We start from the raw sequence: 25532 nt of genomic DNA, 5'->3' as shown, positions 1-25532 counted from the left end.
GAATGCTTGTGATTTTTGTACATTGATTTTGTATCCTGAGACTTTGCTGAAGTTGCATATCAGCTTAAGGAGATTTTGGGCTGAGACAATGGGGTTTTCTAGATATACAATCATGTCATCTGCAATCAGGGACAATTTGACTTCCTCTTTTCCTAATTGAATACCCTTTATTTCCTTCTCCTGCCTGATTGCCCTGGCCAGAGCTTCCAACACTATGTTGAATAGGAGTGGTGAGAGAGGGCATCCCTGTCTTGTGCCAGTTTTCAAAGGGAATGCTTCCAGTTTTTTTCCATTCAGTATGATATTGGCTGTGGGTTTGTCATAGATAGCTCTTATTATTTTGAGATACGTCCCATCAATACCTAATTTATTGAGAGTTTTTAGCATGAAGTGTTGTTGAATTTTGTCAAAGGCCTTTTCTGCATCTATTGAGATAATCATGTGGTTTTTGTCTTTGGTTCTGTTTATATGCTGGATTACATATATTGATTTGTGTATGTTGAACCAGCCTTGCATCCCAGGGATGAAGCCCACTTGATCATGGTGTATAAGCTTTTTGATGTGCTGCTGGATTCGGTTTGCCAGTATTTTATTGAGGATTTTTGCATCAATGTTCATCAAGGATATTGGTCTAAAATTCTCTTTTTTGGTTGTGTCTCTGCCAGGCTTTGGTATCAGGATGATGCTAGCCTCATAAAATGAGTTAGGGAGGATTCCCTCTTTTTCTATTCATTGGAATAGTTTCAGAGGGAATGGTACCAGCTCCTCCTTGTACCTCTGGTAGAATTTGGCTGTGAATCCATCTGGTCCTGGACTTTTTTTGGTTGGTAAGCTATTGATTATTGCCACAATTTCAGAGCCTGTTATTGTTCTATTCAGAGATTCAATTTCTTCCTGGTTTAGTCTTGGGAGGGTGTATGTGTTGAGGAATTTATCCATTTCTTCTAGATTTTCTTGTTTATTTGTGTAGAGGTGTTTGTAGTATTCTTTGATAGTAGTTTGTATTTCTGTGGGATCAGTGGTGATATCCCCTTTATCATTTTTTATTTTGTCTGTTTGATTCTTCTCTCTTTTCTTCTTTATTAGTCTTGCTAGCAGTCTATCAATTTTGTTGATTTTTTCAAAAACCAGCTCCTGGATTCATTAATTTTTTGAAGGGTTTTTTGTGTCTCTATTTCCTTCAGTTCTGCTCTGATTTTAGTTATTTCTTGCCTTCTGCTAGCTTTTGAATGTGCTTGCTCTTGCTTCTCTAGTTCTTTTAATTGTGATGTTAGGGTGTCAATTTTGGATCTTTCCTGCTTTCTCTGTGGGCATTTAGTGCTATAAATTTCCCTCTACACACTGCTTTGAATGTGTCCCAGAGATGCTGGTATGTTGTATCTTTGTTCTCGTTGGTTTCAAAGAACATCTTTATTTCTGCCTTCATTTCGTTATGTACCCAGTAGTCATTCAGGAGCAGGTTGTTCAGTTTCCATGTAGTTGAGCGGTTTTGAGTAAGTTTCTTAATCCTGAGTTCTAGTTTGATTGCACTGTGGTCTGAGAGACAGTTTGTTGTAATTTCTGTTCTGTTACATTTGCTGAGGAGTGCTTTACTTCCAACTATATGGTCAATTTTGGAATAGGTGTGGTGTGGTGCTCAAAAAAATGTATATTCTGTTGATTTGGGGTAGAGAGTTCTGTAGATGTCTATTAGGTCCACTTGGTGCAGAATTGAATTCAATTCCTGGGTATCCTTGTTAACTTTCTGTCTCGTTGATCTGTCTAATGTTGACAGTGGGTGTTAAAGCCTCCCATTATTATTGTGTGGGAGTCTAAGTCTCTTTGTAGGTCACTAAGGACTTGCTTTATGAATCTGGGTGCTCCTGTATTGGGTGCATATATATTTAGGATAGTTACCTCTTCTTGTTGAATTGATCCCTTTACCATTATGTAATGACCTTCTTTGTCTCTTTTGTTCTTTGTTGGTTTAAAGTCTGTTTTATCAGAGACTAGGATTGCAACCCCTGCCCTTTTTTGTTTTCCATTTGCTTGGTAGATCTTCCTCCATCCCTTTATTTTGAGCCTATGTGTGTCTCTGCATGTGAGATGGGTTTCCTGAATACAGCACACTGATGGGTCTTAACTCTTTATCCAATTTGCCAGTCTGTGTCTTTTAATTGGAGCATTTAGCCCATTTACATTTAAAGTTAATATTGTTATGTGTAAATTTGATCCTGTCATTATGATGTTAGCTGGTTATTTTGCTCATTAGTTGATGCAGTTTCTTCCTAGCCTTGATGGTCTTTACAATTTGACATGTTTTTGCAGTGGCTGGTACCAGTTGTTCCTTTCCATGTTTAGTGCTTCCTTCAGGAGCTCTTTTAGGGCAGCCCTGGTGGTAACAAAATCTCTCAGCATTTGCTTGTCTGTAAAGTATTTTATTTCTCCTTCACTTATGAAGCTTAGTTTGGCTGGATATGAAATTCTGGGTTGAAAATTCTTTTCTTAAGAATGTTCAATATTGGCCCCCACTCTCTTCTGGCTTGTAGAGTTTCTGCCGACAGATCCGCTGTTAGTCTGATGGGCTTCCGTTTGTGGGTAACCCGACCTTTCTCTCTGGATGCCCTTAACATTTTTTCCTTCATTTCAACTTTGGTGAATCTGACAATTATGTGTCTTGGAGTTGCTCTTCTCGAGGAGTATCTTTGTGACGTTCTCTGTATTTCCTGAATCTGAATGTTGGCCTGCCTTGCTAGATTGGGGAAGCTCTCCTGGATAATATCCTGCAGAGTGTTTTCCAACTTGATTCCATTCTCCCTGTCACTTTCAGGTACACCAATCAGACGTAGATTTGGTCTTTTCACATAGTCCCATATTTCTTGGAGACTTTGTTTGTTTCTTTTTATTCTTTTTTCTCTAAACTTCCCTTCTTGCTTCATTTCATTCATTTCATCTTCCATCACTGATACCCTTTCTTCCAGTTGATCGCATCGGCTCCTGAGGCTTCTGCATTCTTCATGTAGTTCTCGAGCCTTGGCTTTCAGCTCCATCAGTTCCTTTAAGCACTCCTCTGTATTGGTTATTCTAGTTATACATTTGTCTAATTTTTTTTCAAAATTTTTCACTTCTTTGCCATTGGTTTTAATTTCCTCCTGTAGCTTGGAGTAGTTTGATCGTCTGAAGCCTTATTCTCTGAACTCATCAAAGTCATTCTCCATCCAGCTTTGTTCCGTTGCTGGTGAGGAACTGTGTTTCTTTAGAGGAGGAGAGGTGCTCTGCATTTTAGAGTTTCCAGTTTTTCTGCTCTGTTTTTTCCCCATCTTTGTGGTTTTATATACTTTTGGTCTTTGATGATGGTGATGTACAGATGGGTTTTTGGTGTGGATGTCCTTTCTGTTTGTTAGTTTTCCTTCTAACAGACAGGACCCTCAACTGCAGGTCTGTTGGGGTTTGCTAGAGGTCCACTCCAGACCCTGTTTGCCTGGGTATCAGCAGCAGTGGCTGTAGAACAGCGGATTTTCGTGAACCGCAAATGCTGCTGCCTGATAGTTCCTCTGGAAGTTTTGTCTCAGAAGAGTACCCGGCCGTGTGAGGTGTCAGTCTACCCCTACTGGGGGATGCCTCCCAGTTAGGCTGCTTGGGGGTCAGGGACCCACTTGAGGAAGCAGTCTGCCCATTCTCAGATCTGCAGCTGTGTGCTGGGAGAACCACTACTCTCTTCAAAGCAGTCAGACAGGGATGTTTAAGTCTGCAGAGGTTACTGCTGTCTTTTAGTTTGTCTGTGCCCTGCCCCCAGAGGTGGAGCCTACAGAGGCAGGCAGGCCTCCTTGAGCTGTGGTGGGCTCCACCCAGTTAGAGCTTCCTGGCTACTTTGTTTACCTAAGCAAGCCTGGGCAATGGCAGGCGCCCCTCCCACAGCCTCGTGGCTGCCTTGCAGTTTGACCTACGTGAGAAAATTTCTAAAAGGATAACATGAAATAATATAAGGAAGTAACTTGGAAGCCATTGTTGTTATTGTTCTATGGATAAATGGATGGATGGATGGATGGATAGATAGATGAGAGAGGTACAGACTGAAATTTTGCATTCCCTCAAAAATTCATATTTTGGTACCCTAACCCCCAATGTGCTGTTATTAGGAGGCTGGGCCTTTGGGAGGGGTCTAGTTTTAGATGCAGTCATGAGGATGGAACCCCCATGAAGGGATTCATGCCTCTATAAGAAGAGCAAGAACCACCTGAGCTTCTTGTCACTGCCACGTGATGACATAGCAAGAAGGTGACCGCCTTTAAGCCGGGAAAAGGTTCATCATGAGAAACAGTATCTGCTTTCATCTTGGACTTCCCAGGCTCTCCAGAAGTGTAGAAAATAAATGTCTGTTGTTGAAGCTACCAGTCTATGTCACTTTGTTATAGGAGCCTGTGATGGTTAATACTGAGTGTCAACTTGATTGGATTGAAGGATGCAAAGTATTGATTCTGGGTGTGTCTGTCAGGGTGTTTAACATTTGAGTCAGTGGGCTGGGAAGGACAGATCCACCCTTAATCTGGGTAGGCACCATTTAATCAGCTGCCAGCACTGACAGAATATCAAGCAGGCAGAAAAAGATAAAAAGACTAGACTGGTTTAACCTCCCAGCCTACATCTTTCTCCCGTGCTGGATGCTTCCTGCCTGCAAACACTGGACTCCAAGTTCTTCAGCTTTGGAACTCAGACTGGCTTCCTTGCATCTCAGCTTACAGACGGCCTATTGTGAGACCTTGTGATTGTGTGAATTCTTTACCTGTCACTTCTAAGTTTCCATTTTGGTTAGGAATCTAACCTAACCAAATTTCCATCCATTGATGGAGAGCTAGTGCAATCCTTTGGTAGTGTCACTACTTTCAGATTTTTCATGGTTCCAATATTATTTGACTGGTTTCTTCTCACCTGGAGACACTGGCACTTCTAACTTTTGTAATTAGTTCCGTGCAGGTAGTATTTCTTCTTTTTCTTCTTTCTTGCCCTATAATAATAGTATTATTATTGTTTTTTTCTTTCGTTTTCCCTTTCTATTCTCACCCCCCTTCCTAGGGCCTAGGGGTTGTGACTGTAGACAATGCTGAGTAGAATCTTTTTATTTATTTATTTTTTTTTGAGACAGAATCTCGCTCTGTCACCCAGCCAGGCTGGAGTGCAATGGCATGATCTCGGCTCACTGCAACCTCCACCTCCCAGGTTCAAGCCATTCTCCTGTATCAGTCTCCTGAGTAGCTGGGATTACAGGCACCTGCCACCATGTCCAACTAATTTTTTGTATTTTTAGTAGAGACGGGATTTCGCTATGTTGGCCAGGCTGGTCTCGAACTCCTGACTTCATGATCCACCTACTTCAGCCTCCCGAAGTGCTGGGATTACAGGCATGAGAGTGCAATCTTTTGGCTTTGCTTCTATAGCCGCATGCAATTCTCTTGATAGGTTTTATATTAGGCTACACGGTTCACCCTACAGGGAAGGCTTGAGTTTTACAGCAGAAATTTTCTGTCTAGGTTCCCATTCAGGTCCATTTACACAAATGAAAGGTTAGAAACTTGCTTAATTCAGATCGGTCAACACAGCTGAGTTCCAATAGTTTGATGCAACTGAGCTCTAATTAGCTGATACAGACAAGCCCTGCCTGGTTCATACAGCTGAGCCCTGATCAGCTTAGGCAGGTGAGCTGTAATTGGTTGGTTCAGGTGATCTCTGAAAGTTCCAAAGTTGAAATGGTGTGGATTTTGAGGGAATTCAAAGTACCTGTGTGACCTCTAGTCAGCCAATGGCTGCTTGGAGTCCAGTTAACCAGTCAGGGTCCAGGATTGGCTCTTTCAGGTTCACTTTGTTCACACACTTCTGCCTTTGACTATACCCAAGCCTCAGCAAAAACAGACTGGCTTTGTGCAGTTGCTTCTTAAGATACTCTTCTTGATTGTTTTATTAATTACCCCTCCAGTTCACTTTTTGTTTTCCAGACATGTAACAAAACCTTTCTGTGGTTGATGACTTCCACAATCTCTTGACTTTTATTGGTCTACTAATTTTGGTATCTTTATACTTTTATTTAAGTATGTTTTCAGGAGGAACACAAGGTTAATATGTCTTCATGGTCTATCCTTTTTTACTACAAGTCCCTGTTGATTTTCGTATCTGAAGTTCTCATAGGAGAAAACCAACCTCTGTTAACAGATGTAGCATTTATGACGTCAACTTTTTTTGAGCAATCAATCACTAAGGATTTAGGATACAGTAATTTCTAATAAGGAAATTATACCTATCCCAAGGAGTTGATTTGAAGGTGAAATGAGGTGATTAACATGAAAATGCTTTGTAAAACTTTAAGTTCTAAAAAATGCTTTGTGTGATTATTTTTGTTATTACTATACAATTTTATGTACGACATTGTCTAGGTGACACAGTGCCTTTTTGTTTATTCTTTTACAAACCGACCATATTTTTCAATATCTCAGTGGAAATGATGACATTGTGAAGGTTGGGAATGAAACCACAGACGTTTCTTAACACCTATCACTTCACAATGTTTTCAGCAACTATTTTCTCATGTGTTTCTGTTTCCAATTTTATTGAGAACCTACTTCCAGTTACATCCTTTACTTGAAGATTTAGCAAATATTTTCCAGACTTCAAATATTTTATGTTTTGTAGGCCGTAAACAGTTTCTGTAGTTCCCCTTCCTCCTCCTTTTTCTTTTTCTTCAAGAACCCTTTCAAAATGTAAGAATCATTCTTAGCTCACGGGTCATACAAAAAGATCTGTGGGCCATTTTTTTGCCCATCACTGATCTATTTCTTTACTGAGTAGAAAGCAAATCTTTGAGTAAATCACTTCTTTAAAGGAATTGGTCTCCCTAATTTTTTTGTTTTAATTTTCTACAATTTTTAATTAACATTGCATCCAGAGAGATCCTGTTAAAACCTAAATCAGATTGTATCACTCAAACCTCTCTAATGGCTTGCTCAAAGCAAAAGCCAAAGTCCTCTAAATGCCTCCAAACCCCTAGCAACCCATGCTCTCCGTTTCCTTGCTGACATCATTTCCTTCTCCTCTCCACTCTGATCCCTCTCTCCCTCACACACTGATGCCCTTTCTGTTCCCTAAATACTCATGGACATTCTTGCCTCACGGCCTTCCCATTTGGCTGTTCGCTCTGCCTGTAAGGCTCATTTCCCAGATATGCACATTATTGTTTCCTGGAACACCCTCAGGCTCCTTCTTAAATTTCAGCCTCCCCCATAATTTCAAATTGCAACCTCCCTCCACCATCTAACAGTCTTTATCTCCTTTCGCAGTTTTCTATTCCGCCCTAGCAACTATCTGATCTACTATTTTACCCATCTATTTTTATTTATATATTTATGTATATGTTTATAAGATTATTCATTTATTTATTTTTGTGTCCCCCTCCAACTACAAGGTGAAGATATTTATCATTTTTTGTTTATGACTATATTTCCTCTACATACCTGTGAAACATACCAAAGGACAGTACCTGGCATTTGGTAGGGGATTAATAAATTATCTTGAATAAATAAATGTATGCATGGATTAGTAAATGAATCCCCATAGTGTCTGAATTGAGGACTAGTGTGAAGAAGAAGGTAGCATGGTTGGGACAGGGTACTGCAAGAAGCAGTATTTGGAGTTCTCTTCTATGTTTGTAAATATATAGGGTGTTGTTCATTTAGGTAATTTTAATGTAGTCTGGAACTATTTGAGGGAGACACATCACGATTTTTTTTAGTGCATTCTATAGAATTCATTTTAAATATTTGTAAATATTGGAAATATATGCATGCACGTACACCTCTATTGAGTTTATTATAAGGGCCCCTTGAGGTAGAGACAGCAAGTATAAGTATCTTTCTTTTTTTGTTTTGTTTTTGAAAATTGAACAACCATTCTTTAAAAAATAATCTCAGCAAACTAGGGATACAAGAGAATGTCCTCAACCTGTTGAAGGGCATCTTTAAGATATCTACTGCTAACATCCTATGTAATGATGAAAGACTGAATGCTTTCCCTTAAGATGGAGAATAAGACAGAGATGTCAGTTCTTACCACTTCTATTCAACATTGTACTGGAAATTCTAGCCACTGCAATCATTTTTTAATTGGGAGTGGGGAAAAAGAGGGAGTGAAGGAGAATAATAAAAGGCCTTTAGATTGAAAAGAAATAAGTAAAACTGTCTATTCACAGATATGATCATCTATGTAGAAAACCAAATAAAATCCATTACCAAGTTACTGAAACCAGCGAGTTTCGCAACACTGCAGGATGTATAACTGATATACAAAAATCAATTGTGTTTCTGTATGTTAAAAGTAAACAATTAGGGATTTAAATTTTAAAATAATACTATTTTCAATAGCATTAAAATATAAAATTCTTGGGAATAAACATGACAAACTATGTGGAATATCTGTACACTGATAACTCAAAAGCATTGCTAAAACACTCCGGCTAACTATGATGCAGACAGTCCATATTTCATGTTCCTCCAAACACTGCTTCAGGCCTTAGGCAAAGGCTCACCAAGGGCCCATTCATCTCATCAGATAAATAATTTTATATAGGAAGTGAGGACAAAACCGTAGTTACTAATAAGCAGAGTATATATCTACTTCTCAGGAATTAGAAAGTGGCATGTGGGAAATTTTAGAATTTCAGAGATGTGGATGCATGTCTTTCTGGCTCTAAATATTTTCATTTTAGAGATCTAGAAACTGCCCCTGGCTGTAAGGAGCGTTCCTAGGCCCTCCCTGAAGCAGTCACTGCTGTGACCCCAGGGCGATGTGATGCAGTGAGGGCCTCCTGAACTACAGCTCATTCTTTTCCTGAGACAGAGCTGGGAATGACTCTCCCATAAGTCCCAGGACAGGAGTGTCATCTTCAGGAGTGCCTTCTGGATAGGAAAACTAAGGCTCCTAGGATCAAATAGCAGCTAAGTCTTAGAGCCACAATCTAGATCCTGGATTTATTGAAGGCAGGGAGGGGGTCGTGGGAGGGACCAGAAAAACAAAACCAAACAGAATCTCTGCTAAAAAATGGTTTGTCTTAGGTAAATAGCACCTTTTCTTTAAGCTCTTATTTTTTTGTTAATGACTAATATCAGAGGCTTTCCTGGAAGTACGTCTCACAGGATGGAGGGAAAAATGAACACTTAGGAGTAAAAATATAGGGCTTTGTGGAGAGACTGCACTGAAGATAAGGGTTCAAAACACATACTAGGTCAATTTCTAATTTGCCATTGGACTAGCCTAGGCTAGAAGCACTGACCAGTGTAATGTCCAAGTTAGCCACAGGGACAATCACTAAGAAGTATTTCTTCTGATTTCCCTTGAAGTTTGATGATTTCAGCAAATATATATCTCATATATGCACAGAAAATGTAAGCCTTGAAAATGCTGAGATGTTTGTGAGCCTAACCTTGATGGACATCAATACCTATGACAGAAAGTGGAGTAAGTGATAAGCTTCGGATTTGCATTTATTATTAACAAATAGTGCTTACTCTATGCCAAGCACTATTGTAAGTCATCAGCAAATTCTGATTCATTTAATCTTCATAATAACTCTGTTGATAGGTATCATTTATAATCCTACTTGTTTGTTTTTTTAAGGACGCTGAGGCCCCGAGAGGTTAAATACCTTGTTCAATGTCACACAGTTAGTAGATTGCAAAAACCCAGATTTATAACCAGACCATCTGAACTTTTGTCACTTGGCTGTACCACCTCATTAGAAACCATGTGTAGGGAAAAGACTAAATTGACAAGAATCTGAACTAAAGGCAGAAGAGGGAAATGAGAAAGTGAATGATGCTGGGACCTGGGGAGAATTTAAGTTCAGACGTTCTCAGGGAGGAGTCCTGGGAGAGGGCCTGAGATATGGCTGGAATGTTAACTTGGGGTGGCACCTAAGTCCCCTGAGACAAGACTCTGTTCTCTTTAAAGTTCAGAAAGGCAGGTTGGATGAAATGTATTGGAAACAGGGTAGAAAGAGAAAGAATAATGTGACTTCAGTGATGAGCAGTAACATTTTCCCTTTAAGTAATAGAAGAGAGGGTCTCTGGGGAAGGAAAGACCTCTTGCTGCCAGATGTCTAGGCTTTTATTCCCCGGATGAACATGGGGAAAAGTGACAGTCATTGTACTGGTTTCAGAAATCCCTTAAAACCAAAGCTTCAGTTCCCCAGAACAGGGTTAACAGTTGTGTGTTAGGCTCTCCACTGTGTCTGCAGTCACATGTTTTCCCTGGAGTAACAGTTCTTGTTAAGTATGCATTAGTATCCTATGGCCGTTATAACAAATTAGCACAAACTTGGTGACATGAAACAAAATACATGTATACTCTTGCAGTTCTGGACGTCAAAAGTCTGAAAGCACTTTCACTGGGCTGAACTCCAGAGGTGGCAGGGCTGTGCTCACTCTGGAAACTCGAGAACAGGATCAGTTTAAGATGAGATAGCACCTACAACATAAGCTGAGAACTGTTGGGTGCAAGTCAGGGACACTGAAAATGAAGGCAATTCTAGTTTAGAGAAAGAAATCAGAGAATAAAGGTTTACTTGTTAATATTTGGGAAGGTTTTAATTTTATACAACAAACATTTATAGAGAAAAGGTGACTGGAGAACAGGAATGTGCACAGGATTTGGTAATTGGTAGTGGGGTATCTGCTGTGACACTCATGAATCCACATGCTTTTTCCTCAAATGGCAAGTGGAAGTCTGTCTCCACTACTGACGTTGTCAGCTAGAACTGGATTTTGGCATTTCATTGGCTCAAATCACACTTTCTTTTGGTGTTAGAATCTCCTTAGAGTTTACAATCTTGTGTTCTACTTAGGTTGCTTTTTAAAAGTTAAATTCCAGCATAGGCTGGGGTTTGCCCACACCAACTCTGTTATAGGCGACGCCATGAACTTCCAAGGGCGTCCATTTCAATCAAGTTGTCAGAAGTGTGCAGGAAGCTGTAAGACAGGTTGTTAAGATACAAAGGGCAAGTTAAACTTTAAAATGCACTATAAGAGAGGCTGCCTCGTGACATAGTATATTCCAGGCCCTATTGAATTCACTAGGTCCCCACAGCCGAGCAAATTGAAACCTGTAGGGCTTCTTAGGGGAGAGGCCCTCTGTGTTACCTAACCTCTGCCCTGTACCAGGGCAACTGCTAGTTTTCAATCTGGAAGAAAACCAGTAGAAACAAAATTCTTATTGTGGAATCTTATATTAATACTCTCAAAAATAAGAACTAAGGTTTTCTTACATGCTATTGATGAAACTCATGATGATCTAAATTTTTTAATGAAAAATTTTAAATTTTAGTATTTAATTATGGGTGAAATTGAGCATTCGTTCAAGCATGTTTCCAAGTTATTTGTGTTTTCTTCTAAAATGTACTTCTCCTTAAATGAAAGGCAACTAGAACTTTGTTCTATGTCTATAATTGTATGAAATAATCTAATCATTTATTTCTCCAAAAATAGTATTGTGTCTTTTGATAAAAGAAAATTAAACACTGACCCAAGGGGAAAGCTCACAAATCTCGATACCTTCACATTTATTAGGGCCAACTATCCTAATGTCAAAAAAAAAAAAAAAAAAGAAAAGAAGAAAAAATATTGGCAATACATGTAATTGTGTTTAGAATTAAACTATCATTTAAAGTGCTATTATAAATCATTAAGGAAAGAGTAAATATATCCATAGAGAATAGGGAAAGGACATGAATAAATAGTTTGACAAAAAAGAAAATATAAATAGCTTAGACCATATGAATACATACTCAGTAGCATTCACATTTTATATTAAAATTAAAATAACTGTGAAATATCATTTTAACTTTTATATTAATCACAAAAATCATTGCTGAAGATGTGGAGAAATGAAAATTTTCAGGCAGTTTTAACAAGAATGCACATTGGGATAGCCACTTGAAGCACAATTCAGAAATATCTTTCACATTTTTCAATGTATTTACTATTTGACCCGACAATTCCATCTCAAGGACTCTCTCCTATGGATGCGTCTAACACATAAGCAAAGACATGTGTCCATTGTTATTAATAGTAATGGTCTGGAAACATTTTAAAAGACCCATTAATAGGAAACTGATTAAAATAATTATAGTGCATTCATATAATGGATCACCTTACAGACATTTTTAAAATGAGGTAGGTACCTCCCTAAGTTCTGACGTGCTGAAATATAATTTTCTCTAAGATATATTGTTAAGAGAAAAAAATGAAAGCTGTAGAAGAAGGTACCACAGGACACAATAATTTACATAGAAAATTCCAGAAAATATACATAAAAACTTTTAAGCAGTAAGATGAGAGGGAAAATTATTTTCACTGTTTACCTGTTTTGCTATTTTGCATATACATTCCTTACTTTAATTATATAATCTAGCTAAGGAGAAGTAAAGTGTGCCATGTCAAAATAGTCTGAGCTCTATATAAGCTTTTTAACGTATCTTTAAGGAAAGGAGGAAAAACATTCTGCTGAAATATGTCAAAAAGAAATTACACAAATAATGAATAGATAGATGAGTATCCATGATGCATGCCACTTTTAAATCTAGATGCCTGGAGTGTTTCACAAATATATCCGGGCAGGCAATGTGTATACTAGTCTCACTGACTAGTTCACTTCATGTAATTCATGCCAATTCCTCATATTGGGTTCAAAGAACACAATTGTACCTAAAGGCCTAATAGAAATACTCCTAAAACTTTTGTGACTATAAAATGAAGATGCTCAGCCTAGGAAATATGACGAGACCTCGTCTCTACAAAAATGTTTATATTAAAACTAGCCATGCATGGTGGTGCATGCCTGTAGTCCCAGCTACTTGGGAATCTGAGGTGGGAGGATCTCTTAAGACTAGGAGGTCAAGGGTACAGTGAACCATGATCATGCATTGCCCTCCAGCCTGAGTAACACAGTGATACATGGTCTTAAACAACAAAACAAAACAAATATCAAAAAAATTGCTAAATACAATTTCAAAGATAAATTGTTCATTTTAGAAAATTTATCTATACAGAATTTCTCTGATTCTGAAGAATTTGATATTTTAATCTAAACCTTAGTTAACTATGGTATCTAAAAATGTCTTAAAAGAGAAAAACAAATATGCTATTAAATCTCATTACTACTCTTAGGTTGATACATTTCCCAATAATCAACCTAGCTTAAAAGTACTCAAATAATATGGCAATGTATTGCCCAGATTCAATGCCACTTTTGGGAGTGAATATAATAACCAAACTTAGATTCACCTATTTATGGAATAATTATTAGCCTCCTTAAGATCCTTTGTGTGATTGAACCGGTAAGTAATATCATTAACTGTCAATTAAAAAGTCACACTCACTGATTTTATCAGGAGTAAATACACTCAAGAAAAAGACCTTGGACATCATCATAATTGGGATTTATACAAACTAGTGGATGAGAAAAGTCACGATGGAAGTCAGATTTCAGAGAGTGACTGGCAGAAAATCTCTGAAAGTGCAGAAGGGATTGAGTCTACTAGGGCTGACTCAGAAATAAGACCTACTTTTCAAAATGGATAGTGATTTTGGGTAGAGAGTCAGGCTGTGACTGAATTTAGTCTGCATTATTTCCTGCTAGACTGCCTAAACACTGCTAAAAAGAGAGTTTTGTAGGTGGAAATTAAATAATTGTGGCACCGGAAGCCCAAGACGTTCAGTGGGAATCCGTTTTCTTTACAGAGAGTGCTGGATGGTATAGACTGGACACTTTCAATAGGAGCCTTAATTATGGATGTGTCATAAGAATAGAAAATAAAAGAGAATAAAAAATAAAAGAGAACAAAGGCATGTTGTGGAACTTTGGGAGTCAGAACATTAAAATAAGGTGCTCCTGGAGCTTGGAGTTGAAGCTTTTATAGGTGTGGGCCAAACAGCCCATTGGTAATGATATACATGGGCCGAAGAGGTAGAGGGTTTCCAGGCTTCAAAACAAGTGTGGTGAAGCAAGTACCCTCACGAGCCTTTCTGCTAGAAGTCAGCTGGATTCTGCATTAAATATAGTTTTGGATTTAGTGCTGGTCTTCCAGGACATAAGAGAAACCTCTAAACATCTATAATAAAGAAAGGCAAGAATCTGTGTGCTGAAAGTAGAGGAGTGAAGGGCAAGCAAATAAAAGTTGGATTTTCCCAAGGCAAAACCAACATTAGTATCATACCATGTGAATTAAGCCTCAGGCTAATGGTAAATAAGTAAATCTGACCCATAGTTGCATGTATAAAACCAGAAACCCTGAATAGGGAAGTAGTTCTAGATAGGAAGTCCCTCTGGTTCCCAGCAGATACAAAGGCAAAACCACAGAATAATGTCAACCAAGCACATATAAACTCACAACCAAAGGTCATCCACCAAAATAGGCCACCAAGGGTAAAAATTTGGAGAAAAAGCAGATTCTTTTGATATTAAATATTTCAGTGTGGAGCATTAAAATGACTCTTATTAGATGTTAATAAATAAAAGAAGTAATCACAAATTTAAACAAGCAATAAGAACACAGTGCAGATATTAAAAGGAATTATGTACTATGTTTTGAAATGAAAATGTATTGTCAAAGTAAAAAGAAATCCTCAAGGACTTATGTAAACAACAGATTAATAGCAAAGAGTTGGAACCAACCCAAATGTCCAACAACGATAGACTGGATTAAGAAAATGTGGCACATATACACCATGGAATACTATGCAGCCATAAAAATGATGAGTTCATGTCCTTTGTAGGGACATGGATAAAACTGGAAAACATCATTCTCAGTAAACTATCGCAAGGACAAAAAACCAAACACCGCATGTTCTCACTCATAGGTGGGAAATGAACAATGAGAACTCATGGACACAGGAAGGGGAACATCACACTCTGGGGACTGTTGTGGGGTGGAGGAAGGGGGGAAGGACAGCATTAGGAGATATACCTAATGCTAAATGATGAGTTAATGGGTGCAGCAAAACAACATGGCACATGCATACATATGTAACAAACCTGCACATTGTGCACATGTACCCTAAAACCTAAAGTATAATAATAAAATAAAAAAAGAAGAAAAAATAACAATAGCCATTTAAAAAAAAAAAACAACAGATTAGCACACTGAAAAAAAAATTAGTGAACTGAAAGCTAGATCAGAAGAAATCAGACAATACAAAGGGACAAGAAAATGTATAACATGAAAAGAGGCCAATGGGTATGGAGGACAGAACCGTAAGTTTCACCATACATCTAATCAGACTTATATAAGGAGAGAAAGGAGGAGAGGCAATATTTGAGGAGCATTTTTTCCAGAAATGATTGAAGACATGAACTCACAGATATAAGTGAAAAGAAATCTAGACCCAGATCCATTGTAGAGAAACTGTAAAATATCAGACAAAGACAAAGAGGTTAAAAGCAGCCAGAGAGAAAATATAGATAATCCAGCAAATTACAAAAGCTACATGACAATTAACATCTCAATAGCAACAATGGAAATTAGAAGACAAAACCTAACTGTCAGCAACAAACTGGGCACTCAGAAAAAATACATTTTAGAATAAATGTAAAATTAATATTTCATTTTAGGTGCTCAAAAACTAGAAGTTTTTATGTAAAGCACCTTCTAAAAGTTATACTTAAGAAAGAAGAAAAAAAAACATCAGAAGGAAATTCTCACATGTAGGATCAAGAAGGCATAGAAACAGGTAAACATGTGGCTAAATAAAATTAAGCCATGTCATATGGAGTAATCATAGTGTTGTCTAATTAGTAGGGTTGAAAATGACAGAGATGATACAAATAATGATATGCACACCAGGAGGGAATAGTCGAAGGCATTACATTTCTCATACTGTTTTTGAGGGAAGGTTAAGATATTAACTTTTTAAAAGCATACATGGTAACAAGTTAAGATCAGTAATTAAAATTAAAATAGCATATATAACTTTTCAGCCTCTGGGTATGTAGGAATGAAATAACGAACAAAACAACAGTTAAATTAAAAAGAGAGGCAAGACCTAGTGTTTGATAGACCAGTAGGGTGACCATGATTTATAATAATCTATTACAAATTTCAAAATAGCTGGAAAAGAATAATTCTAATGTTTCTAGCCATAAAGACAAGAGAAATATTTAAGGTGATTTATATCTCAATTTTATCTTTACAAATTATATGAATGTATTAAATTATCACATGTAATCCTAAATTGCATCTATTATGAATCAATAAAATAAGATAAACTTTTTTTAAAGTTAAAAAAGGCAAGAAAGCAGAAAAAAGAAATTTCTTGAAGCAAAGGGACACATAGCAAGGATAAAAGAGTAGGCAAGTCTAAATATATTATTAACAACAATTAATTTAGATATACTAAACTAGATGGCTAGAAAACAAATTGTCAGATTAAAAAAAAAGAAAATCTTGACACATGCTATTTGTATTAGACAAGTGTAACACTTAAGGGCACAGGAAGTTTTATATAAAAGGATGGACAAATTATTCTAAGCCAAATAACCAAAAGAAATAAGCAATACTGATTTTTTTAAATGGGTACATTGGAATCAAAGTTGCATAACCTCTACAGAAAAAATTAAAAATGTGTCTTGAAAGATATTATAGAAGATCTAAATAAATTGTGAGACATTTCATATTCCTTAGACTCAGACTGTTAAAGATGATAATTTGCTCTAAGCAATCCACAGGGCATTCAAGAACTTCCACTCAAAATCTTGATAGAATATTTTTTAGGAACTTGATGAGATGATTCTAAAATTTACATAGCAGAAATAAATACCAAGAATGGTCAAAATTATCCTTAAACAAAAATAAAGTCGGGGAGAGATTGCCTTACTAGATAATAAGAGTTGTTATAAAGCTATAATACTCAAGATTTTGTTGTACTGTGAGAGATGGAGACATTGACCAATGGCGCAGAATACATCGCTAATAGGAACAGACCAATGTAACCTGGACATCTGAGAAATGAGAGTGTTGGATTTGTAGGGATAATTATAGACTATTATAAGTGCAAAGCTGGGCTTTCTTAAACAAATGTAAAACATGCAAACAGAAATTGGTAAGTTATAATTTATAGAAGAATTTCTCTTCATGTAAACACACCAAAGAGAAAATGAAAGCAAGTCACAACTGAAGTAGATATTTGCAGTATGTCCAGCTTACATGAAGAGCTACAAATCAGCAAGTTAAAGACACCTGCAGAAATTCTGGTTATGTGTGTGACACTCCCTGATCCTCAAGATCCCAAATTCGGGGACTATTTAAGAGACACAGAAGTAGTGGCTGAATTCTTTGAGACTGAATAATTTCCTAGACTTTGGGGATTGCCACTGAAATAACTTTTTGGGAAAACAAGCAGGTGATCTTAGGGAATTTCAATTTACATATAGTCTATGAAATATGTCAATTTGCAGTACTTTGTAATGCTTGATTCTGATTGTGTATTCTTTTCAAGTAGTACAGTCAGATGAATACAGAATAATGTTAAGATGGTAGGGCAATTGAACTAGAGCAAGTTATTAAGAAAACAACTTATTCTTCACTAGTGTTGAGGGTAAATATATATACATTTTTTACCAACTGAAATGTAAGCAAGGCATGAAATATTGCATCAAAGACTAGTTGTCTGAAAATATGGAAGAGTATTCTTTATATCTTTGTCTGCTTTTCTGCCTTGAAGGCTTTGGTTTCCCTCATCTCTCTTTCCACAAGCCTCAAAGTCTAGAATGTCTTCTCAATCCTTTTGTTTCCCATACAAACTGTAGCTACCTGTCTAGCCTCTCCTCTCCTTTCCTCCTCTCCTCTCCTCTCCTCTCTTCTCCTCTCCTGTCCTCTCCTCTTTCCTCCCAGTCCCTCCCCTCCCCTATCCTTTCTCTCCCTTCTCCCCTCTTCCCTCCCCTCTCCTTCTTCCCCCCCACCTCTCCCCTCTGTCCCCTTTTCACCTCCTCTTCCCTTCCTCTCCTCCCTTTCCCCTCCTCTCCCTGTCCTCTTTTCTTCTTTTCTGTCTTCTCATCTTCTGTCCTCTCTTTTTAAATGTTGACACTGACTTTTCTTATCATCTTTTTTTTTTTATTATACTTTAAGTTTTAGGGTACATGTGCACAATGTGCAGGTTTGTTACATATGTATCCATGTGCCATGTTGGTGTGCTGCACCCATTAACTCGTCATTTAGCATTAGGTATATCTCCTAATGCTGTCCCTCCCCCCTCCCCCACCCCACAACAGTCCCCGGAGTGTGATGTTCCCCTTCCTGCGTCCATGAGTTCTCATTGTTCAATTCCCACCTATGAGTGAGAACATGTGGTGTTTGGTTTTTTGTCCTTGCGATAGTTTACTGAGAATGATGGTTTCCAGTTTCATCTATGTCCCTTCAAAGGACATGAACTCATCATTTTTATGGCTGCGTAGTATTCCATGGTGTATATGTGCCACATTTTCTTAATCCAGTCTATCGTTATTGGACATTTGGGTTGGTTCCAACTCTTTGCTATTGTGAATAGTGCCGCAATAAACATACGTGTGCATGTGTCTTTATAGCAGCATGATTTATAGTCCTTTGGGTGTATACCCAGTAATGGGATGGCTGGGTCAAATGGTATTTCTAGTTCTAGATCTCTGAGGAATCACCACACTGACTTCCACAATGGTTGAACTAGTTTACAGTCCCACCAACAGTGTAAAAATGTTCCTATTTCTCCATATCCTCTCCAGCACCTGTTGTTTCCTGACTTTTTAATGATGGCCATTCTAACTGGTGTGAGATGGTATCTCACTGTGGTTTTGATTTGCATTTCTCTGATGGCCAGTGATGATAAGCATTTTTTCATGTGTTTTTTGGCTGCATAAATGTCTTCTTTTGAGAAATGTCTGTTCATGTCCTTCGCCCACTTTATGATGGGGTTGTTTGTTTTTTTCTTGTAAATTTGTTTGAGTTCATTGTAGATTCTGGATATTAGCCCTTTGTCAGATGAGTAGGTTGCAAAAATTTTCTCCCATTCTGTAGGTTGCCTGTTCACTCTGATGGTAGTTTCTTTTGCTGTGCAGAAGCTCTTTAGTTTAATTAGATCCCATTTGTCAATTTTGGCTTTTGTTGCCGTTGCTTTTGGTGTTTTAGACATGAAGTCCTTGCCCACGCCTATATCCTGAATGGTATTGCCTAGGTTTTCTTGTAGGATTTTAATGGTTTTAGGTCTAACATTTAAGTCTTTAATCCATCTTGAATTAATTTTTGTATAAGGTGTAAGGAAGGGATCCAGTTTCAGCTTTCTACATATGGCTAGCCAGTTTTCCCAGCACCATTTATTAAATAGGGAATCCTTTCCCCATTTCTTGTTTTTGTCAGGTTTGTCAAAGATCAGATAGTTGTAGATATGTGGCATCATTTCTGAGGGCTCTGTTCTGTTCCATTGATCTATGTCTCTGCTGTGGTACCAGTACCATGCTGTTTTGGTTACTGTAGCCTTGTAGTATAGTTTGAAGTCAGGTAGCGTGATGCCTCCAGCTTTGTTCTTTTGGCTTAAGAGAATAACACTGTTTCCTATCAATAACACTGTGTCCTATTAAGGACAATGCAGGAATAAATAGCCACAAATTCCTTTGAATGGAATTTATGTTTCAGATAAGAAAGCCTATTTAACAAAATCTCAATGGTCTTTTGCCATAATAATAGGTTAATAAGTTAATTAGCCAACCAAACATTCATATATGCTATACTATTTTTCTTCACTTAAATCTTTATTTGCTAAGCACTTTCCATGAAGTCTTACATTCTTCTAAGTTGGCTTTTCTCAAACTGGGTTCTATAGATCCTTGGTTCTCAAAGAACCAAGAGTTTTCTATGAGAAATCTAAAATGCTAATTTTTATTTAAATGAGGACTTACAAATTTAATATATTTATCTTTTAATTCTCTAATAATCCCCTTATAAAAGGATACTCCCCTCTCAACCTCGGGGATCTAATTTGTGCTTGTATTTATGACTATGCTGTTGCTCAGTAAGCTCTCAAAGTGAACACATTTAACTCTTAAAGTGTCGTTAAATATGTCTGGTAGCCATTAGGTGAATAACAATCATAATATCAGAAGGACAATAATTGCCTGATTTCTGCCTCGTACCTATTTTGAGTACTTTTACTGTCAATAAATACAAAATTTCTCTTTTACAATGATACTTCTCAATTGAAGACACTTTTCATAGAATAAGACTTTAATGTCTTATTGGAATTAAAGAACAATCTTTAACATAATATTACATAAAATTAGCAAAGCAAATCTTACAATAGTATAATAAAAGTACAATACTTTATGAACAAATTGGTTTTAGTCCAAGAATACAAGGTTGATTTAACATATGAAAATCAATTAATGTAATCCACCACACTAACAGGTTAAAAGAGGAGAATTATATAATCACTATATGTAGAAAAAGCATTTGACAAAACACGCAACTCATTTCTCATAAAAATTGTCAGTGAACTAGGAATAAAAGGAAACTTAATCAACCTGTTAAATGGCACCCATAGAAGTCCTATGATAAGTATCATAATAATGAAAGATTGAATGCTTTCTTCTAACATTGAAGAAAAGGATGTTTTTTTCTCACCATTTCTATTCAATATTGTATTAGAAGGCCTACCAAGTGCAAAAACTAAAATGAAAAGGATGAAGATTTGAAAGGAAAAGGAAAACTATCTGCACATGACATAATTTTGTAGCTAGAAACTCTTGTGGAATCTAAAATTATTAGAACTAATACTGGATGTAGCAATATTATAGAACACATGTTGAATGAATAAAACTTTTATTTCTACATATTAGCAATAAATACGGAGAAAATAAAATTTAAAAACGTTATCAAAAACATTGAATACCTAGTAATAAGCATAAAATATGTGTAGGACCTCTGCATTGAAAACTAGTGCAGGCTCTAATCTGCAATGCACCAGGCAGGATCAGGGTGGAAGTGGGGCCTGAGGTTGTACCAGGGCCGGATGTGGGGTGGTAACTGGCAGGGCTTCAGCCCAGAGCTGTGGCACAGCTGTGGGGTGGGGAAGGCTCTGGGGAGAGGAAGGAGTAGGTGGGGACCACTTAGCCTGCTTTAGGACTGAGGGTGCATGAGCTGTCCCACCTAAGACAGAAGGGACCCTAGTGGCGAAGAGCTACCAGAGATGGGGAGAATCAGCCCTGAGTCTCGCTGTGCAGGCAGAGGACACCCTGAACAGCTGGCCCCACACCTGCCGCTCAGGGTGCCCCAAGGTTGTGGGATGCAGAGGCCTCTATGGCCTGTGCTGCTGTTTTCATTGTCTTCATTGCTCCTGAAAGTTTGGACACCTGTGGTGTCCTGCTTGCCAACAACTGACTCTCAGGTGTTTCCAGTCTTCATTTGGTAGACTGACCTCAGGAGTTTTGGAAATGATCCCCCCCTTTATGTGTCCTCCCAAATCCAGACATCCCCTTTTTGGATAACTTCTCCCCAGGTACTCCTGGACATCACAGAGGGGGAGTCAAGCAGCTTCCACCTGCCTGCTTGCAGGACCTCCCAGAGACAGGCTTCTGGCAGGTGGCTAGAAATGAGCTCTTGCAAGAGAATGGACAGGGAGAAGGGGATGGAACACACCTGTGTCAGGGGAAGGGGTAAGCTGGGTGCTTTTTGCCTGAGACTTCAGGGAGGAAGGGAACACCCAGCCGGAGGTCACTGGAGAGCAGCACTCAGGACAGGGCACAGCGGGTGGATCACAAGATCGAGACCATCCTGGCCAACCTGGTGAAACCCCGTCTCTACTAAAAATACAAAAAAAAATTAGCTGGGTGTGGTGGTGCACACCTGTAGTCCCAGCTACTCGGGACTTGAACCCGGGAGGCAGTGGTTGCAATGAGCTGAGATCATGCCACTGCACTCCCTCCTGGTGACAGAGTGAGACTCTTTCTCAAAAAAAAAAAAAGATTGCAACTGAGTCCCATGAGTCAGAGTTAAAGCAGAGTTTGCCCAAGGAGGAGCAGAGAGGGTGGTAGGTGCAAATCCCAGTCCAGTGAATCAGTGTGATTCCTGGGATGAGTTAAAGTAGGTGAAAGATTGAAATTCTGACAGAGGAGCTTGGGTCAGACACCAAAAGAGGTTTGGATGGGTAATAGAATACAGTGTCTGAGTGTGCCTTGGAGTTAAAAAGAAAACATCACTACCTTGATGTGAGAACCAGACCATCAAGAGATTGAAGGCCAGTGGCATAAAGACACCCTGTGGTGAAGGGAAAGAAAGGACAGTGATGGGGTGGCTGGGTCATGTGGGCAGGTGGACACCAGGAGATGAAAAGGCCAAAGTTAGCAAGGACTCTAGCAGGGAAGCTGTGGCATCCCAGGGGGACACAGAGGGAGTAGCTTTCTCCACCAGCTCTCACGACAGGATGTCCTGCTCCCCCAGCTGTTCTGTGGCACGCCTGTCTGCAGAGATCTTGATGGAGTTTGCACAAGGCTACTTTCAATGGGAGCGTCCCCAGATGGCTGCAGGAGACAGGCAGTACTGACTACAGCCAGGAGCACTCCCAGGACAGGACGCTGGCAAAGTTCGCATCCTCCCACATCTTGACTACACCATTGCTGCAGCTTTTCTGCCCTGAATGAATTCTGAGTTAGGTAAAACAAAGGCAATGGCCTTGTGTCAGTCCTTCAGGTAACCCCCAGACAGGTTAGAACAAACATACACAATTCTTTGAGAATAGGTTCTTCTCTGCTCCCTTGGGAACCAAGGACCAGGGTCCCATCCTGGGAACCTGGCCACCTTCTTCAAGACCATCACCAAGCGGGAGAGAGTGGGGCGAGGGCAAGGAAACACACAGCAAAGCTGCCTTGTTGTTTTTCAGCTGCTTTTGTGCTGCTTCAGCTTTCACTCTGTTGAAGCTCCTAGGGCTATTTCCGAGTTCTGACAAAGCTGAACCCAGCCACCCAGTTTACTTCCACAATTTCCCCCCAAATCTGCATCTACAGAGAAGCATCAGTGAGCAAAGTGGCCTTTATTAGAGCGACTGAGGAGGAGGGAGCGGTGAGCACACCCCGTGGCCCCAAATTTAATACTGTCTCTTAGTGACAATTTCCTTTGAAAGTCCCTTTTGCACTGCTTGGCCCTTGAGGGCTCTGAGCCTCTCACTTGTACCCATGTAGTCCCAAGCTGCCAGCGTCCTCCTCCCCTTGCCCAGGGTCCCTCCCTCTCTCCCAACAATCTAAAATATTTTCCCAGTTTTATACAGAGCAAGCCAGCTCCCAGGAGTCCCTATTCCTACCTGCACCTTCTAAAACCATCTAGATTTGAAGTACAGATAGGCCTTCTATTTGGTATAACTTAAGAGAGAAGTTGCAGTGATATAAAGCACTCTCTTTTTGTTTTGTTTAGAATCACACCAGTGGTTGTTTCCCCATGAAGGGTTGTTTTATGATGTGTATGTATGTGAGTGTACAGATGTACACAATACACATACATATGCACACACACATACATATGACACACACACACACACGCACCCCTGTATTTTATTTATTTATTTGTTTTTGAGATGGAGTCTTGCTCTGTATTGCCCAGGCTGGAGTGCAGTGGCGTGATCTCAGTTCACTGCAACCTCCACCTCCCAGGCTCAAGTGATTCTCCCTGCCTCAGCCTCCCGAGTAGCTGGAATTACAGGCGCCCACCACTACGCTTGGCTAATTTTTGTATTTTCAGTAGAGACGGGGTTTCATCATGTTGGCCAGGCTGGTCTCGAACTCCTGACCTCAGGTCGTCTGCCTGCCTCGGCCTCCCAAAGTGCTGGGATTACCGGCATGAGCCACCGCACCTGACTGCTCCCATATTTTATATCCTCATATTAATAGATTCAATTAGCTCAGCTTAAAAAGCATTGCCATTCATTGGTGTGCAGGGTCCTGAAAGCCACTGCGCACATCTTCTCAGTGCTCTGTAGCAGTGCTGTCATGTTGGTATATTGAAATGATAGAGTGGTGGAGTATTTACACCATGGAATACCAGCAATGGTACTTTTAAAAAGAGTGAGCATCCCACTGTTTCACAGAGTTGTGATGCTCAGTATTACATTATTAAGATCCCACCCTGGTGGAAGCAAGCATCGTATCATTTCCTCATTAATCTCCTCAAGTCTCATGATAATTCTAATAAATCAACCACGGCCAAAACTTTTTCCTCCCATATGATGAAACCTCACAAGCGTTGATACCTCCATTTTTGTTTGTTTTCTCTGGCAAGACAGCTTGTTCATAATCCCTCCCCATCAAAGGACTTACACTTCAAAATCCCCTCTTCTGCTCTCCTTTCACTGCCAGATGATGCTCTGTTTGGCAAAGACCTGCAACTCATTGCTGACATCTCTTGCTTTGGCATTTGCAGCCTGATTCTGGCCGAGACTGACTTTAAAGACCCAGATCTCTTAGATCTAAAAATACCCTTCAAAGTTTGAACATAGGTAAGATCTAGAGAGAGAAGTTCTAGGTGAGAAAATAGGGCTTACAAATGGCCTGAAGTATATTTCTAAAAAACAAATCAGTATTCTAAAAGGCAAAAATTTGCTGGAAAATTTCAAATGTTAAAGGAGACTACAGAAACATACTATATGATATGCGGTCTTATGGTAGACCAGTACTCCAGGGAAGACAGTGCTATAAAGGACATTACTGGGTAAATTGACAGAATTGTCATGCAGAAAGAAGATTCGATAAAATTTTAGTAATGTTAAATTTGTTCACGTTGATAAACTCTGTACGCACTGAAGTATCTACTTTGTGAATGAATATACTCTGAAGTACTTAGAGAAGTAAAGGACCATGTTGTATGCAACTTATTCTCAAAGCTTAAGGAAAAATATTGATAATTATATGTATATATAGAAAACAAATCTGATAAAATGTTAAAAATTTGAGAACCTGGGTAAAATGGTATAGAACTCTTCTTTTTATATTATAATTTAGCTGTAACTTTGCAATTATTTCCCAAAAAAAATGTTTAAAACTTTTTTTCTACATAACCCCAGTAGACTCAGGACTTGGAGACACACAATAAGAAAGAAGAGGCCGGGCGCGGTGGCTCACGCTTGTAATCCCAGCACTTTGGGAGGCCGAGGCGGGTGGATCACGAGGTCAGGAGATCGAGACCATGGTGAAACCCCGTCTGTACTAAAAATACAAAAAATTAGCCGGGCGTGGTGGCGGGCGCCTATAGTCCCAGCTACTTGGAGAGGCTGAGGCAGGAGAATGGCGTGAACCCGGGAGGCGGAGCTTGCAGTGAGCCGAGATTGCGCCACTGCCCTCCAGCCTGGGCGACAGAGCGAGACTCTGTCTCAAAAAAAAAAAAAAAAAAGAAAGAAGAAAAGTAAAAGAAATGCAAGCCTGAAAATTGGTTTCAGGGCTGCAGATATCTATTGTGGTGATTGTTGTTAGACTTCCAGTCACCACACCAACAGCTTTTTTTCTTAATCAAACCAGTT

At 39.0% G+C, this 25532-nt stretch overlaps 1 long non-coding RNA gene across 1 annotated transcript in view; it reads right to left on the bottom strand.

The window, feature by feature from the left end:
* The window catches only part of LOC134736300 (uncharacterized), a 30015-nt gene extending 4906 nt beyond the window's left edge, over positions 1-25109 (bottom strand). The window contains exons 1-2 of the long non-coding RNA XR_010120227.1: positions 24973-25109; positions 24337-24522 (exon numbers count right to left, since the gene is read on the bottom strand). This is a non-coding gene — a long non-coding RNA (uncharacterized lncRNA). The remainder of the gene's footprint in view (positions 1-24336; positions 24523-24972) is intronic.
* Positions 25110-25532: the final 423 nt, after the last annotated feature.

Source organism: Symphalangus syndactylus, chromosome 3 (assembly GCF_028878055.3).
Source record: "Symphalangus syndactylus isolate Jambi chromosome 3, NHGRI_mSymSyn1-v2.1_pri, whole genome shotgun sequence".
NCBI classification, from domain to species: Eukaryota; Metazoa; Chordata; class Mammalia; order Primates; family Hylobatidae; genus Symphalangus; species Symphalangus syndactylus.
This window is presented reverse-complemented; position numbering and strand designations above follow the sequence as displayed.